This window comes from Maylandia zebra, linkage group LG10 (genome assembly GCF_041146795.1).
Source record: "Maylandia zebra isolate NMK-2024a linkage group LG10, Mzebra_GT3a, whole genome shotgun sequence".
NCBI classification, from domain to species: domain Eukaryota; kingdom Metazoa; phylum Chordata; class Actinopteri; order Cichliformes; family Cichlidae; genus Maylandia; species Maylandia zebra.
This window is the reverse complement of record NC_135176.1, coordinates 11,887,666-11,906,042: the sequence shown is the minus strand read 5'-3', so window position 1 is coordinate 11,906,042 and position 18,377 is coordinate 11,887,666. Positions and strand designations below refer to the sequence as shown.

At 38.9% G+C, this 18,377-nt stretch overlaps 1 protein-coding gene across 3 annotated transcripts in view; it reads left to right on the top strand.

Moving 5' to 3' along the window:
- The window catches only part of npas2 (neuronal PAS domain protein 2), a 43,929-nt gene that overhangs the window by 5,074 nt on the left and 20,478 nt on the right, over positions 1–18,377 (top strand). The window contains exon 1 of one of the 3 annotated variants that reach the window (XM_012925347.5): positions 11,838–12,738. The exons of the other annotated variants lie outside the window; for them this stretch is intronic. The gene's annotated coding sequence lies outside the window, so the exon portion shown is untranslated. Of the gene's footprint in view, positions 1–11,837; positions 12,739–18,377 lie in introns of those variants that run through there. 3 annotated transcript variants of the gene reach the window in all.

Below are 18,377 nucleotides of genomic sequence, written 5' to 3'. Positions count from 1 at the left end.
AGTGATTCACTATCAAACTAGAGGGCATCATCCTTGGTCTGAGACAGCTTAATCAAGCAATATCACACAAGAGTGAGTGCTGTTTATTGAATATTAGTACAGCTCTGAATGGTTTGCAGGGACAAGGCCACAGCCATGCCGATATTCTCTAAAGCACTATGGCCTTGAGTGAGATATTGCTATCTCAGGTATAAAATTAATTTAAAGTAATAAATGGCAAGAGATTGTGCTTTTAAAAAAAATATATATATATAGTGTGGTTTATTTTTTGATGTATTCGCCTCAACCATACGCTATTAAAAATGGACTGCTGCCAGAAAATACATAAACACATTAACTTGTCGGCTCCTTTGTGTAGGCTTTTTTTTTTTTAGTGGAACTTTATTTCCACTCTTTGCCTCAAGTTCCATGTTACATGATTTTGCTAAGGCACTGATTCTCAGGTTATGGTTGGTGTAAGAAGTAAGTGTCTTTGCAAATTCTGTATACCATCTGTCACAGCTGGGCAGAGAATATTTCAGAGCCTTTCTGTTGCAGACAGCTGGCTTTAAAGCAGCCACAATTTAGCTTTACAGTCAAATATAGGCGAACAACTATATTTAGCAACTTTGAATGCATGTGAAATGTGTATTGTCCAATAAAAATCAGTCAAATTACTTAGTTAAAATGATTATAAAAACATTGAAGTGACGCTTACCCTTTAAAGGCCAATCCACAGCCTTTATTTGTTGGCTTTAGATCGCTGTTGTCCGGTATTTCTGATTCTTAGGTAACATATTTCAGAGAACAATGACTCCTGATGGGAAGTAAGAAATGGTTCCAGTTGAAAGCTTGTACTAAATGGTCCATGGGATCACATGGCACACACCTTATCATTTCCTTATATCAGTGCTGGCATATTTTTGTGACAGTGATAATGAAATTGTTATACTGACTCTGTGGAATTCTGCTTATTTCCTCTGATAAAATTTGTTTAGGAATCAATAAAAGACCCAGTTAAGAAAGTGGCCTATAAGGATAATCAGTGATGGCAGAGGTGTCAGTACAGTGTGTAACAGTATTTGGGTTAAGGCCAAAAGCCACTGTTTATTTACACCATTTATTGCTACAGGGTTTATCTTCGATGGTGCTAGAAGCAACAGTCGCCATTAAATTAAATTAATACCAAGTGAAACTGACAGTTTTAAATTATGAACTTCTCTAAATGATGATTTTTTTCAGGTTTTTTGTTTGTTGATAATCTTGTGCGGCCTACTGTGTATGTCTAAATAATTTCTATTTGTAGTGTTTGTTCAAACTGTTATAGTTTTTAGCAAACTTTGCAGACACATCCCAGTCTTATTTTCTCTGTTTTATCATCTTTAGACTCTTTTGACCTGTTGGTCTGATGTGCTGTTTGGGAATTTTTAGACTTGTGAATTCTTGATCAATCTCCAGTAAGAAGATAATGTGGAAGCATTTATAGCCGTAAGGGCAGACATAAGACAGACATGCAGACTGTTATCATTAATCAGAGCGTTCCCTTTTGTTCCATACCCCTCTATACCGAGGCCTGCTTGCCTTTTTCTTCCTTTGGCCAGTGGAACTATGTTGCACATGACTCCTGAGAGTATGACTGGTATTCATGTCACCCTCTTTGGCCTTGTAACTATGACAGACAAAATGTTCAGCAGCAGTTATATAACTGCCTCTACTGACGTCATCGGCCTTGCTGGTGTCACTGAACTCTTGCTCTAAAGCACACAGTGATTGTCCTCAGTAGCTGCAGGCTCAGAGCCATTATGCCATCATTAAGACATTTGGCTTTTTCAAATCTATTTATTCCTTTTATAAAAAAGAGAAAGCTTTCCTTTTTCTGGCACTGAGACCAGTCACATTATGTGAATTTGCTTCCTCTCTTTTTATTTGTGGCATGAAATGACATGACCTGAAACTAACGTGTGTGAGAGCTCCTCAGTGACACTGCACTAATACTGACCTTTCGGAAAGGTTTTTATGGTACTTCATCATTCAAAGGAGTGAGAATCTACATAAATGAGGTTCTTTTAGAAGCTGTTATCATCATCTGAGTGATGATGATCACCCCCCCCCCCCCCCCCGTGTGTCTCTAAAATATAGCTAATTCACAGGATGTAACATTTATTCTTGCTTCACTACAAAAGGTTACGTTTAAGAATCGGGTGTGGCCACACATTGTGTGTCAGATGAAGAAGAAAAATGGGCCTCGCAGTGTGTGTGTGACCTAGATCTAGTGATTCAGATCTCCAGTTGAGGGTGTTGGCTGCATGTGCATTACAACGTTGTTTGCTTTAGTGGAGTCACAACAAGATCGTGTCAGGTCTGATGGTGAAATGAAAAGGGCCCTCCCACACACATTTCTTTCTTCCTTTAATGTTAAGTAAGCCATATGTAATCTGTGATGTCATGGGGCAAAACCTGAACATGTCCACTGATGGCGAACTGGAGAGTTCACATAGTGCTGTGATACTTGAATTTCATTCTTAGTCTGGGTCCAGCCAATGAGTTCATTACACTTTCCTACTAAAACTTTCCAGTTTCCGAGTTTTTTTGTTTGTTTGTTTTTAATTTAAGTGTTTAAACTTTTTTACTGATTTTCACTCACTGTCCACTTTATTAGGTACATCTTGCTAGTACTGGGTTGAACTCCCTTTCCCATGCAGCACCACCTTAATTCTTCATGGCACAGATAAAACGAGGTGAACTCAATGTCACGTTTAAGAAGTTTGAGATGATTTGAGTTTTGAGAGATTATCCCGTAGAAAGCCATCATCAGGGTACACTGTGGCCATAAGTGGTTGGACAATATTCATGACCTCATCCAAGCTTTCATGTTGTTTTCACTCCAAACTGACCCGACCGTCTAAATGTTGCAATGCAAGACTCATCAGACCAGGCAACATTTTTCCAGTCTTCTCCCAGAACAGTGGAAAGTAGCATAAGAAAGGGCACAAGGCATTTTTGCCCAGAGTAATGAAACACCTCTTCGTTACACCCAGAAAATTTCCCCTCACTGGAAATCTCCTTTCTTCCCTTTTCCGATGCTCGATTTGAACTTCAGCAGGTCGTCTTGACCATGTCTACGTGTAAAAATGTGATTGGCCGATTACATTTTTTCCATTAACGAGTAGTTGAACAGGTGTACCTAAAAAGTAGCTGGTGAGTGCATGCGCATCTTAAGAGAAACACAGAAACATATGATAAAATTGATGGAAATCTACAGGAAGTTCTATTCCACCATCAAGAGGAAGCCAAAAAGACTTTTTTTCAGTTTTTTTTTACAGAGCTGGCAGTGATTTTAGGTTTCTTGAAGGACACTTCATGATTCATGAATTATTGTCACATTAAAGCATGAGTAATGTGCACACATAGTTCCACTCAGATGCAATGGCCTCTTTAAGCTTAGCTGTCTGAAAGAGAGAAAACCAATTGTGTTCCTTTTCATATTTGCACATATACACTGTAACAAAGGTTTATGCTCACAATAAACATGGTGGAATTTCAGTTATTAAAATCAATGTAGGTACAAGAAATCCCTTTAAGCCAAAGGTTCTTTTGTTTGCGAGGTGCAGCCAGTCTGGAGAAAGTTAACAAAAAGAGAGGGTAAACAAAGCTAAAGTAGCTGCACCTGAACTGCGTGGCATGCACAGCTACTCCAAGAAGTCCAAGAAGACAAATGTAGTGTAGGAAAGAAGCATTACAGGTAAAAACATAAAAATATGAAAACTAGTCATTATGCGAGTTGTTTTCCAGAGACTTCTGATGATCCAGCCTTCTGTCATTAATAATGTAGATGTTATTAATTCACTTTCTCAGTTGACTGAGCATCCATCCTGATTACGTGTTAACATTTGTACTACTTTTAAACCACTCATCGGATGAATAAAAGATGCACGATGAGCAGGTTTTGTATCCTGTAGTTCAGCTGAAATGTTAAACTGCCTAAAATAACATGAAATATTTTCATGTAGCTCAAAAATAATCAAATCGAATCAAATATCTGCAGTCCACTGCTTTTTGTTTCGGTAGAATAAGAATTAGGCAGAGTGGATATTTGGCCATAGAGGAAGCCAATATTCAATGTGTTTTAGTCTTTCCTCAAAGAGAATAATTTATAAGCTGCTTTCTACTGTTCTGTGAAACTTAAGAGAGGTTTGCGTGCTCTCAGGAGGAGAGCCTTGAAGATATGGAAGCCATCGTTTCATAACCAGGAAAATGAAACAGCAATAGATAGGAATGGAGACATAAGGTCATTTTTTCCATGGACTCTTTGCGAAAGGCTATTTAAGTTCACTTCAGAGTCTGTGCATAACAGAGGGGCCGGTTGCAGTTTCATAAACACTCACTGGTGAATTCATAACAATGACGTTCAGGTGAACAGCTCAAAAATGCTTCATTTGGAGGCGATGTTTAAGAATGAGACAGAATCTAATCAAAGATCTAACCTGGCATCCGAGCTTGAGTGGTGAAAAGAAAGAGCTCCGCTGCCCTTTCCACCCATGCCCCAGAATGGTGACCCACATATTTGCTCACACTGCCTTAGGTAATTGCATCTTTTTTTTTCCTGAGCAGCAGCAGCAGGCAATAACAGGCTTGGAGTAACTGTGATTCATTTGGAATTGTTGAAAGAATATAATTATAAGAAAATTTGAGAGTGGATCTACCTGGTGAAAGGATGTTTGTTTTATGGGACTGCTTTCTCATTGAAAGGATGCGACCACCCACATTCACCACACACTCCGTGCTGTGTGGTGAATGTGTAATTACATGGCACTTTTGACTAAAGTGTTACCAAAAAGTAAACGTGGAATATATGAAGAAGAAAATCTACATAAAATATGCAGGTTGACTAATGGTTGACTAGGTTGATGGCTGTGAGTTGTGAATTAGTAGCTGCGAGGTTGATGTGAACTAGGATTCATGTTCTTAGCTGATTAGCTGATTATTCAACAGGTGCATTAACAGGTGCAGTTAGGAAAACAGGGTAAAAGAACAGTTTTTTCCCCCCACAGGTGTGGATGTGTTAAACTGCTCTGAGTAGAGTGGCGTTCAGCTGTTGCCTGGGGCAGGATTAGTGTGGAGCTTCTGTTTGGTAGTGATGGGCAAAGCTTGTGGGAAAACTCTCCCGAGAAGGGACATAATGAATTGTTTCTTTACTGTTTTCCTTTTTTCATTTCATGCATTTGAATGAGCTCTAAGGCTTTAGCCGTGGTGCTCCATCTATACTCAATTACACGGTGTGAAAAGTCATTGAGCATCACCTCCGGATGTGATTTTTCTTCCTTCTGTGAGACAGAGCTCACTATTTTGAAGCATTAAGCCACATATGTCTTGAAATTCTTTTCATTTGTTCTTCTTTAACAAGTGGCGTTGAGGTAAATCGTTTGTAGCCTGTAGCTGAGCCCACACTAACAAATTTCTGCTAAAACGAAAGCAACTGTTGCACACTGATAACATGGTGGTGTAGGTCGACACAGCAGAAAAGTGTCAATGATGATGTCTTTAAAAAAATAGCAACAGAAAGCTACTGTCCCGTCTTACTGCAGTGTTATTTTCATTTGAGTCAGAAAATAAACTTACTCGTGTTGCATCAAGTCACTGTGTGCCACACCGAGCACACAGTCCATATAAAGAAATTTAAAATTAGGTGAAAACTCCTGTAGCAACCCAAGCAAGTGACCATAGTTTATCATAGTTTAAGAAAGATGATACATGAAAATATTGACACAGGGCTGATCAGAAAGACTAGTGTATTTAGAGGTATATTTTACTTTATTTTACAGTAGAAAAATATTAATTATGGAAGCAATAAATGTTAGTATATTGGCAATGCAGTGGCTTATAATATACACTTTATTAGGTTCACTTTTCTAGTACTGGATTGGACCCCTTTTACCTTCAGAACACTTTAATTCTTCAATAAACTGCGGGAAACCTTCCTCAGAGATTTTGCTCCATATTGACATGATAGCATCTCACTGCAGATTGTAGGCTACACATTCATGATGCGAATCTCTCGTTACATCACCTCCCAAAGGTCATTTGAGTTCAGTGAACTCATTGCGACGATCAATAAACCAGTTTCAGTTGATTTGAGCTTTGCCACATGGTGCATTACCCTGCTTGAAAAAGCCATGAAAAAGATGGGTGCACTGTGGTCATAAATGGATGAACAATACTCGGGTCGGCTGTGGTGTTTGAACAATCCTCAAATGGTACTATGGGGTCCCAGCGTTTCATTTTGTTTAAGCCAAATTCGGACCCTAAAGTCAAGATATTGCAGCAGAAATTGAGACTCGTCAGACTAGGCATGTTTTGCTCAATGTGGTGAGTCTGTGTGAATTGTAGTCTCAGTTTCTTGTTCTTAGCTGGCAGTGATGGGACGCTGTGTGATCTTCTGCTGCTATAGCCCATACTGTATATTCAATGTTGGATCTGTTCAGAGATGCTCTTCTGCACTCCTTGGTTGTGATGAGTGGTTGTCTTGAGTTATGCTGCCTTCCTATCGGCTTGAGTAGCTTGGGCCCTTCTCCTGTAACCTCTGGCATCAACAGGGCATTTACCCCCAGAGAACCGCTGCTCTCTGGAGACTTCCCTTTTTCAGATCATTCTCTATAAACCCTAAAGATGGGTTTGTGGAAAAATCCCTGTAGATCAGTAATTTCTGAAATACTCAGAGCAACCTCTCTGGCCCACTTAAATCAAATTTCTTTTTCATTCTGACGATCGGTTTGACTTTAGCGGGTCATCATCAGACTATGTTTTCATGCCCAGTTTTAGTCATGTGATTGGCTGATTAGATATTTGCACTAAAGAGCAGTTTCAGCATGTGTACTTACAGTATTAAACTGTAGATTTTGGCACATATACTGTAAAATTAACAGTGACATGCTGGAAAACCTTGATGCCAGTATTAAACTTTAGGTTAACATGTACATTTATTGCGAAGCTTGTATCTCATCTGTTGTTGTGGGTTGAGAGTGAGTTAAAACTGCTGTAAGGAGAAATCAAAGCATGCAGCCAGCAAGGTTGCTTTGGCACTTTATTAATAGTCAACAGTATAACAAATGACTTCCTGAGTTATGTATGAGAAATCTTGTCGACCAGAAGAAAAATGGAAACCGGCAGCTTGATGGGCATAGCTGGGAGAAAGTAGACACTACACATTGTTACCATGGGAACACAGAGTGAACAGCAGTGCCACCGTCTAATTAATGAAAGTCAGTGCTTCAGCAGAGGGCCGCAATGACATCATCAATACCAGCAGCACAGATGTAGAGAGAGGCAATATGGCTTAATGTCTGAGTAATTATACAAATAGTCACTTTTCACTGATGAAGCTGGAAGCAGTCTGGAAAAAGGTGCAGCATGTAAAGAACGCAATGATGTGACTTCATTATGGAGTGACGCCTGCTTATGAGCACTAAATGTCATCTCATTATCCAATAGCATGACCTACATAAAAAGAGCGCCACTAATCTCTATGTAGGCGGATGGTGAATAATGCAGTAAAATGTGGGAGATCTTTATGAATCTTAGATCTTGTTGGTTGCTGGCAAGGTAACAATGGACTTCAGAATGTTTCTATACAATCAGTCTGGCATCCTGTACTATCTGCTCAATGATTTGGTACTGTAATGTGTGTGTAGTGTGCATGGAGTATGCTATAGAAATAAGAACACAACACAGATCTTTAGCTGCTTTCAGTTATTTGAAAGTCTTTCATTTGCTGACTTATTTATTCATTTAATACACAACCGTGTCAGGAGTTTCTGTGTTAACATGTCATTAAATATGTAAATAGTGGTCATCACTTTATATGAGAGTTAACAATGCAAACAGGACTGCAGTATAGCACAGCAGTGCTCAGAGCTAAACGCTACTGTTAGCATATGTTTAACTGATATATGTTAGCATGCTACCATTTGCTAATTAGCACTAAATTCAGCACATTTGAGAATTACATGAGAAAAGCCATTTTGGCCCAGTTTTGCAATATATTGAAAACATACTATTGCAGTTTACTCTGAGAATCTTCAGAAGACTAAATCTATATATAATTAGGTCAAGGGCTCACCAAAGTCACTAAGAAACATTTCTGGGAATCATTACCCAGTCAAGACAAACAACCGCCAGACCTGATTGACCAGCACTGTCATCCTTAAAACTAAGCCACTACACACAGCAGTGGTGGTAATTAGGTCAGAGCGCCACATCCTTGTTAGATTTGCTCTATCAGCCCAAAGAACATTATTCGTTTGGCACCAACACTACTCATTCATGGAGGGGCACATTTGGAAGTATTTGTGCTCTAAAATGTTTTGGCGAGAGCTTCAGAACCTACAGTGTCAGACCTTTGAAAAAGACAGTCCCAGTGCTGTGTATGCATTACTGAAGCTTGAGGAAAAAATTAATGGAGCATTAAGAGACTAAGCAAGCATGTACTTAACGGGAGTTAGGTGGTGGAGGAATCCTAAAGTGAAGCACTCTGTTTAGGAAAGAAAAAGTACTCACTGACTTTGGATCTTTTTTTTTCTGATACCTTTTAGGGCATCACAGTTTCAGAGTTGACAGATGGGTAAATCTGAGTGTACCTTATGCAGTTTATTAACTTCATTTTGCTTAATTTCTGGATGGAGTTTGTAGATTTTTACCAATCATAACCCCATGAAGCCTCTGAATACCTCTGTGTGGTCTAATTGTTGGTTGTTTGAACTCCTCGTGACTGATTTATCCTCCAGGACTTCTGTCTGTTTCATTCACCATCTCATATGAGAAAAGTGTCTTTTACAGGTCTGATCACAGTATAAGCAAACCTACATTTTGCAATCTAGTTTCTAGAGGCATATTTACAGTTGATGCTTGAAGCTGACTCTTAATAATTATTTACTATTATTCATGCTTTTAGTCGGAAGTGCATCGGTTTGCTTCTTACTGTTGCCAGACTGTAAGTGAAAGTACATTTTATTCTAGTACTTTTGTGAAAGTGACTTAAGCCTCCAGAAACCATCAAAATTATCTGCAGTAACAAAGCTTTCGTTCTTACTTTCGCTCGCTTTCTTTCGTTCTTGAGCAGGCTGAAATTGCACGCGTATAGTTTAGTTTTCCGTTTTTGGTTTGCGTTAGCACACAGCGCATTTTGCATAGTTTCTTTGTTTAAGTTGAGCCATCTCAAACATATAAATCGTGCTGTTTCTTCTTTGAGATGGCTGCATTAACGATAGCTTCCTCGGGATACATTAACAATACATCATTCTTGCTATGTTTTCTTCTATTTTTCTTTTTTCAACTTGTCAGCACTTCCTTTTTCCCCCCAAGGTTGAATTAGGTCACATTAGCTGTGCTGCATGCTCTACGACTTGATCGGCTACATTTCTTCAATATAAATAAATCCATTAATTACAACAGGTAGTGACTAAAATTTAAGGACAGTTCACCTCTTCCCAGCCCTACCTACCAGATTTGTCATCTACCTGACTTTCAAGTTTCTCAGTCGTGACAGAAACTAGAGCAACCAGTGTGATCACACTATGGGAGTAACACAGAAAGGGACAGCACTGAATGCAACACTGAATTTGCTCAGTGCAGTATGGGGGTGTCAGAGGTGCACTGTGCCCTCCACTTTGTTGGATGCACTGTTACAAACTTTAGTTTTAAGTAATGCAGACCTGTCAAACTAAGCTGTTCCTTCTGCTGTGTTTTATTTGTATTTTATTTTTTTAAAATAGTATATCTTTTTATTCATAGAAGATACTTAGGGGTTCTGCAGATATCCTAGCAGTTCTGCAGTCACTTTCATAAGTGCAGGACTGAGGATGTTGCACAAACTACACAGATGTTAGGTGTGCAAGAAGTGTGTGAAACTGTGTAGCTGCAGTGGTGCAGCCACTATCAGGAGTGGTAATACAAGGCTTTTAGTTTCAAGGTTGGTTAGCGCTGACAAATCACAGCGGAGTCATGCCAACGATGCAAGAGTCAGTTAAGAAGGTTCAATCACCTGATGGAGGATGTTTATGTCTCCAGAGAGGCTTCATGTATAACTTGGCTGGCAGAACTGGCATCATCCTGGTACCACCTCATGAGCCAGTCACTGAAATTGGGACTACTACAACAGCTGCAGGCTGCATCAGCTGTGTGGAAAATGTGACTCATTACATTAAGATGGTCATTGAGACAAGTGGTCTGCATATCTACCGTGGCCTCAAATGTGCGTCTGGAGTTCAGGGACATCTGGAGAGAAATTCAAATCATAAAACATCACGACGACCGGCCGAGCCAGAAACAGACGCTTTGACTTTGAAATTATGTGTCCATGTTTTGTTTTTTTAAAATTCCAAATACTTTTTTCCTGTCTGGGTTAAAACATTGATTTTCTTTTGTTGTCACCTTAGCAATAAAACCTGTATGCTTTAAAAGCAATGCTGGGAAAAAAGGACCCAGAAGGACCCACAAAATATAGAAAACAAAGTAAAGATTTTCATGTCATCTGTTCAGATTATTTTACTGAAACTGTTCTCTCCTCAAATTTTTAATATTTTCTTGCATTTTACAAGTTGCTCTGTTTTATTGATTTAAATGGATTTAGCAAAACCTCTTCAAAGTACACGCTGGCACTCACAGGTTAACACTCACACTCTTCATTATGAAAAGCTCAATTTTTCTAATTAAGAACATGCACTTAAAGCTCTCTGATGTCAAAGGCTAACTTGTCAAAGCAGTTGACACTCACTCTCTAATGAGATGAGGCACAACAGGTGACAACGTTGATTCTCATGTGCTCTGTGCTCTTTATTCACACGAGAACTGGCCTTGATTACAAGATCTTCCATTAAAGAAACATATTTATGTAACCCAAAGTATTTTAAATAAGAAGGAAAGGATAGTACATCAGTGCAATCAAAGATGTGGCTATTTCCTACTGAAAAATTTTGTTTTTTTTAGTTATTATTTTACTTAACATTGTCTAAATAATCCAAAATATGGTCTCCTCAGTTGTTTGTGAGTAAGCAAGCCTCACATGCAGTTAATAATGTAAACCATCTATGTTGCTAACAAGTACAGTAGAGCTTGATATTTGGGAAAGTATAAGTGTAAAAAGAGTCTCACATTTACACATTTGGCACCTACCGTAATTGTTCACGATTACTGTTTTGAAGATTATGGTCTTTAAAGATCTTTAAAAATTAAAGGTGCATTCAGAAATGTCATAGGGAAACAAAAAAACTAATTAGTCTACCTACCATTAAGTTATTAGAAATCATTTATCAAGTAATGAGGGCTATAATCAGTAGCAGTGAAATCGTGGCTTTAGCCACATAGACTAAGTGGCATCTATCCATACAAAAGCCATCCATACATGTCATGTTAATAAAATTTAGGACTTGGTTAAAATGGCTGGTGTACTGATAGGCTTTGTCCAAATAGTACAATTAGATAAACTACTGATATGACTGTGACAGTCATATAGGCGTACTACAGTAAAACCTCTGCCTCATTTTTTAATGCTCCAAATAATTTATCCATGTAAATGCTCTCTTTGGTTCTTTTAACATTCTCGACATGCCCACATCTAGCTGCTTGTGAAGCCACTTGACAGACACAAAATACTTGGAGACTGTCCATCATTAAAGCTTGAAATTAGTCATGTAGACTGCTGACCCACATTTGGGACTTCAGCTGAGGAGAGAAGGGAACCAGGAAGTTTAAAAAAAAAAACACACATAGGAAGTGTATGGGGAAGTACTTGGGGGGCAAAACAAAAGTCTACAGCGTCTTGTTTTGGTTATACATTGAGGTGTTGTCATCTTTCTGTATGGCCTGCCTCCCTTCACCCTGCAGATTTAAATAAATGGTTTATAAACTTATAAACAGGGTCAGACAGGCTAATCTGCTCTGTGTTGCTGGCAGGGAGGAGGCACCGTTCACCACCTCCTCCTGCCCATGTGATTTGCCTTAATATATCAGCAGTACCTTTAAGGTCAATTTGCAGCATGCCATCACCCCCTCCTATAGACTCCTTCTTGTGAATGTAAAACTATATCTTAGTAGATTAAAGGTTAGGCTCCTATGGCCAAGTCTCGGTAGGCTTCACAGTTTCAAACAGTCGGAAAACTGCGGTGCAAAAGCCACATTACAAATCTACTCTTCTTTGCATTGCTCTAATGACATTTTAGTGGGTTGTTATTATTCATTAAGCACGTGTTAAAGATTGCAATCTGCCCCCTTCCTTCCCGGTCACAAGCGCAGGTTTCTTTCGGTTGTGTTGCACAGCATTGCTGCTTATGCTGCTGCTGCCTTCGTTACCCGAGTATTGAGCTACCAGCTGACCTACTTTCTCTGCTCTCAGCCACTCGGTCCTGTTTACAAGCCGCTGCCAGCGGAGGATGTGGAGTACAGACCCTGGAAAAGAGAGAGAGAGAGAGAGAAAGACCGCAACTACAGAAAAAAAAAAGCCACGAATCAGAAATTTGGTCCTCTGTTGTTGATAAATTAGGACTGTCAAAGCCGCAGAGAGCTCACCGGCGATTAATAACAGCACGTTATTAACTTAAGGCGCTGTTATGCAATTTAAGGCTTTCAGCGCTCTCGCTTGGTTAGTCAGAGGCTGCTGATTGCGCTCGGCTGCTATGCTGTAGTTTTTACATTTTTTTCTTTTAAAAATGACTAGTTTGGTTAAAGTTAAGTGTGGATTCGGATTTCTGCTGGAGACCTGTTTTCAAGGTATGTGAGATTTAACTTAAGCTTTCAGTTTCGCGTCACTGTGACAGACGAGCGCAAAATGTTGTCATAGGCTGCTGCCACCCGCTTACTCCGTTTTATATGATCAAAGTTCACGACTGGACTCTTTTCCCAATAAAAGAGAGGTGGGCGAAAGCGTGTTTATTAGACGGAGCACAGGCTGATTTGGCTGGTTTGGGTAAAATCCAGGTGTCCGTATGTTTGACAGCGTTAGCGCTCTTGAATGCTGCTTACATGTTTTCAGCTCAGAGTCATCAAGTGCCCTGGTTACAAGGCTGAAATAACCTATTTTTCCCTCCACCCGTTGTGCCCCCGATGATGACATTAATGGCCAAAACACCAAAGGGGTTTTCGTCATTGCTTCCTCTAAGACGCCACAAAGAAAAATGTTAAATGTCACCGGAAAATGTATGCTTAGATAATTTCTCAGCAGGCTTAGGGTCAGGCTGATGTTACCCAACCTGGCAGCTTTAAGCCTACTGGAGTTCACATTTCTCTGACAAACCCACAGGTCTTCGAATTCACAGTCCAGTCAGGGCTTTTTGTTTATTTATTTATTTGTTAATATAATTATTTGAAACTGAAAGGGATTTCTTATTAGAGCAAAGCATTTCCACTGTTTGAGTCTACATCAAGTGTGGCAATGCTATTTATTTACCCTGTACATACTGGGAAGTTAAAGGGTCAGTGAGGGCTGTCAGTGGCCTTTCCTCTGTTTTTCATTTATAGGTTTGCAGCCAGTTGAAGTGCTTCCTGCTTTCTTATCGGTTAAAGGCAGCTACACCTACACTGGAAATCATAACACGGCACATTTAGAAAGACGGTTTTATATGTTATTGAATGCATTTTGAAACAAGTGTTCATGTTTGCATGTGCTCATCTGTGCGTACAGTATGCAGCGTTACACGTGTGTTTGATAAATGGTGGTGAGGTTGTACGCTTTCAAATAACCAATAATATGAATGTTGTACAGTCATGACGCAAATGAGAAAAGGGTAAATGCTGTGCAAATTATTTCAGATTTTATGTAATCTAGGCTTAAGCAGCAAGACCTAGATACATGTTAAAAACGTTTCCACACTGACTGAAATAAAGCTTGTCCAAGCCCAGTTAGTGTTTACCTGACGGCTTGAGCTGTCAGCTCAAACCCAGATGCAGGTGGATGTGGTCAGACAGTTTAAACCTGCAGACGAGCAGATAGTAGTCGTCCAGCGCCAGAGCCACAGAACAGCTTTCTGTGTGGAATACCAGAGTAGTTGTGGGGAATGGTGTTGGCTGTCAGAAAACCTGCAGAGAGACTTTTTCTGTTGCCTGGTTCACTTTCCTGTGTGTTATTCTAGGGTTGCAAAAAGTTATATATAATACTTTTGTGAGTCATTAGGCCTACTCAGCTTATCATGACACAGTTGTCCTGGTTATTCAGAGCCGTGGTTTATCTTTTTTCTTTTTTAATTGTAACCTTTCAATCTGGGAACCAGATTCTTGATTATTTTTGGAGGAGCAAATAATTTATATGTTTATAGCATGTCTATGTTTTTCACTTGTAACTGCATAATGTAAATGTATAACAACTGGTGGGTGACCACCGTGCAGTTTGTATTTCCTAGCTAATGTCCTTTTGAATTCATTACAGATATTTCCTCGTGGCTCCATAGTGCACTGCTTTCCAGGTTTGATCCCGGGAAAAGCACACAATTCCCCTTGGTGTTGAGACAGGAAGGGCATCTGGTGTGAAAATGCTAAAACATGCGGCGCTATCTACTGTGGTGACCGCTTGTGAATGAGGGAGCAGTTGAAAGTAGCTACTTTATTACATCATTATGTTTTTTGTTTGTATTCTAAAGAGGTTTTGTGCATTTAGCAAAATCTGTATATCAGACAGATAAAGCAATGGTGCCCCCATCTTGGGTTTTTAATCAAACAAGAGGTTAGTGTGCTAGCATATTAGCAAAGAACGTACACATACCTTTTAATTAGGGCTAACATATAGAGTATTGGAGCAGGCTTCTTGGTCAGATTGTTAATACTGCATAGCAGACCACATTATATGTAAAGTAATTTGATTTAAAGGCACTAACAGTGGTGCAGTGAGAGGTAGGGCTGGGCCATATTATACCGTTCACGGTAATACCGGTATAATGTTAGGCAACGATAGGAAAATGAAATATCGCGATAGAATGGGAGTAAAACGCGCATGCGCAGTGCCTTTGTTTTCATACGCACATGGCCGATTGTTGAGTGAAACAGATGAACCAGAATTGGTTTGTAAAAATGGTGCAACTGGTTTGGTGTTTGTCCGTCAGATACACGACAAAGCACATTTTTTTGCAGAACATGCAAGCGGCCGTTGTTATTGTCGTATTTGTCGGACTAAGATGCTCTTAAATCTGGGAGTAATCTGGGTCCTAAACTCCGTCTTTTTCAGGTCAAACAACACTGCAGCATCACTTAGAGTTAAAAACTGTCTAAATTCTTTCATCTTTAATAAAACGATCAGCGTTGCTGCTTTACCAGGTGTAACTATAAAGTTTAACTTCCAGGCATCCATGAAAACAAAAGTTATTACATTTAATGGAGTTAGAAGTTAGCAGGAAGCTAGCGGAAGTTAGCTCGCTAGTTTCGCTAGTTACCTAAGCATGATATAGCATGTTCTGACTGAGAGATTTCTGAAAAAAATCAAACGTACAGCTCTGCTATCACTTCCAACATAAATGAAGACAGGAAACTAAACAGCAGTGACGTTTGTAGGGTTACTGAAGTTGGGCTAGCTGGTATATAATCATGTGCTACGTGATCGCTAGCGACACAGCTATGTTAGCATAACATAAACAGTGAAGCTGGAGGACGAACACTAACACTTTTCCACTTATAAAAGTTAACGTGAAGGTTCTTCATGGTTAGAGACAAATGCAATCGCATGGCAGGATGCTGTAAACGGACCAAACTTCAGTCAGGAGAACAACTGAGATAATCCATCCACAATACGAGGTTAGTCATTAATATACTGCAACAACATGGGAATAGAGCAGCTGCCAGAGAATTCAACATTAATGAATCAATGGTACAGAAGTGGAGGAAGCAAGAAGAATGAGTTTAATAAAGTTTGATTTATCTGACTGCTTTGTTTCGCTTAATGTGCCTTATAATCCTGTGCACCTTATGGTCCGAAAAATACGTACTGCACCTCTTTTTAACTTCAGTGGATATTATACATGGTTATGCTCAGGATATGTCAGCCCATTTCTACTGGAAATGCCTTTTGGTTAAACTTTCAGCAAGGAATTTGCATTTGCACTGTTACATTTTTATAAAGCTTTAATGTACATAAAAACCAGCTTCTTGTTTAAGTGAAAATAAATGGAAGGTTGTCTTTTTGCGCTAGTAATGTTGTGGAGTTGTATTTTGTCTCGCATCAATTATATCGTCGGTTATATCGTTATCGCAAATTTTCAAATATATATGTGATAAATATTTTTGGCCATATCGCCCTGCTCTAGTGAGAGGAACAGTTCGCTGTCTCTAATTAGCTGATGCTAACACCGCTAACACTGCTGTGTTACCATGCAGTTGTCTGTCAAACCAGCTCTGCCCAAATAAGGCATTACTGTATACCTTAATAGCATTTAAAGGCTTAGTTGTTAAAAAATATATCACCCAGTAGGAGGGATTTAACCTTTTTCTGTAGCCGTCTGTTAGCCTCAAGCTACCATGTTTGATATACTGCAGCTTTTGCATTTCCGAAATGGCCTAATTTTTCAAACCTAGACAATGCATTTAGAGTTTTTTGGGGTGGGGGTTTTGTTGTAGTTTTTAAAACAGTCATAGCTGATAGCTAATATTTAAAGGGATTTGATTTTCCGAGCTAATTTGATATTAGTATTGGTTAGTTTTGTTAGTTTTTTATGTAATGAGCAAATGCTCATTACTATGCTAATGGTTAGCAAAGGTTTGCTAGGTTCTTGTTCATGGATGGAAAAGTAGTGGGCAATAGGGATGCATTTTAAGTCGAATTGTGAATTGTGCTAGAAATCAGAGGGTGAAACAATCCATGGATACATCAGATTTGTTAACTAAATTCAACAAATGCAATTTTTGGAGATTTAGTTCAAATCTCAAAGTACTCCCAGTCTTACTCTGTGCTCAGAGACGTTAAAGAGAGAGAGCTGCCCCACTGTTAACGTTACAATCTAATTTCTTGATTGTAACTCAAAATTTGTAGTTTAAGTGTTTATTTATTAGATCTGTTCAAATGCAGGCTAACTTTGCAGGTCTTAATTCTGATTTGTAAGTTGTGAAATAAAGTATAAGTAGAAAAATTATAGCTCTTGATCAGTTAAATACAGTTTATCACATTATCTGGTCTTTTGCCTTACAAATTAAATACTGAGTTTTGCTCCTATATACTTGTGATTTTAGAAAATAACATTTCACCAAGCTGTACTTTGACAATGACACACTAGCAGTATGTGCATGCCATCAATATAGGAAAATGTTAATTAAATCTATTCTACATCACATGACAGAAAATCTTTAAAGCTCACATGCTCGCTGCCCGTATCGCTAGCGCTGTGTCAAACAGGTATTTTTTTTGTTGACAGAGAAATATCTACTGTCAGCATCTCTCTTCTCATCACGCGCCCATGCCTCTGCAAGCCAGTATTAAAGTTTGCTATCAAAAACAAAACCAGTTTGCTGCTGCTTTTGCATGAGGGTAATCCATCATTAAAAAGATCCACAGATAATATGACAGTTCCTTAGCATCTCATACGTTTTAAAACTACAAAATGAAAAAAATAAAACTCATCCTGCCTGAATGTGTTTGCAGCTCATTACCTGAGTGTTTTAAACATCATCACAAATACCCACCAAAAGGTGAAAAAGCAAAAGTGGAGAGGACATGAGAGCTTTTTAGATGTCATTCACTGCAGTAGAGGAGTACTTTTAGGTCCTCAGCTCTCAGCAAACAGCATGACACCAGCATGCTTTTTTACTCATTAAAGCCATTAGTGAGCTTCACCGACTCACATCTGAAATGAAAATAAGGGTTGTAAATGTTTCAAATGTGAATGTAAATTATTTTAATCTCAAAGTGATAATAGTTATTACGTTTAAATTAAATGCAAAGATGGAGCATATTAAACCTAATAACAAGCTATAGTTGAAGGTGGAGAGTTCTTTTAAACTGCAATACAAAGTCTAAATGCTAAGAATTCACAAAGAAAATGAACTATTTCATGGCCATTGTCATTGGCTCTGCCTTTTTTACAGCCTGTTTACATACAGTGTTCATCATGAACTTGAACTTCAGTGTACCACCTTGCGAAGTGAGCTCAGGTTTCAATGTAAAGGGTTTTAAATACCCGAAGGCATGAGTGTAACGAGACTCGGATGTTTTTTAGCTGTTGACCTTGCGAGGTGTGGTTTAACCTCAGTACTAGAATGCAGATGGATATGTGAGGTTTATTTTAGCTGTGCAGAGAAAAGATACATTTAAAGCTGCATGAGGTGATTCTTAATGCAGTGTTTCTCTTTAATCTTGCGAAGAAAAAAAGGACATTTACACAGTAGATCAGTTTATGAGTGGTAATTTCTGTTGCTTGCTATACAAACTTCAGCTTTTT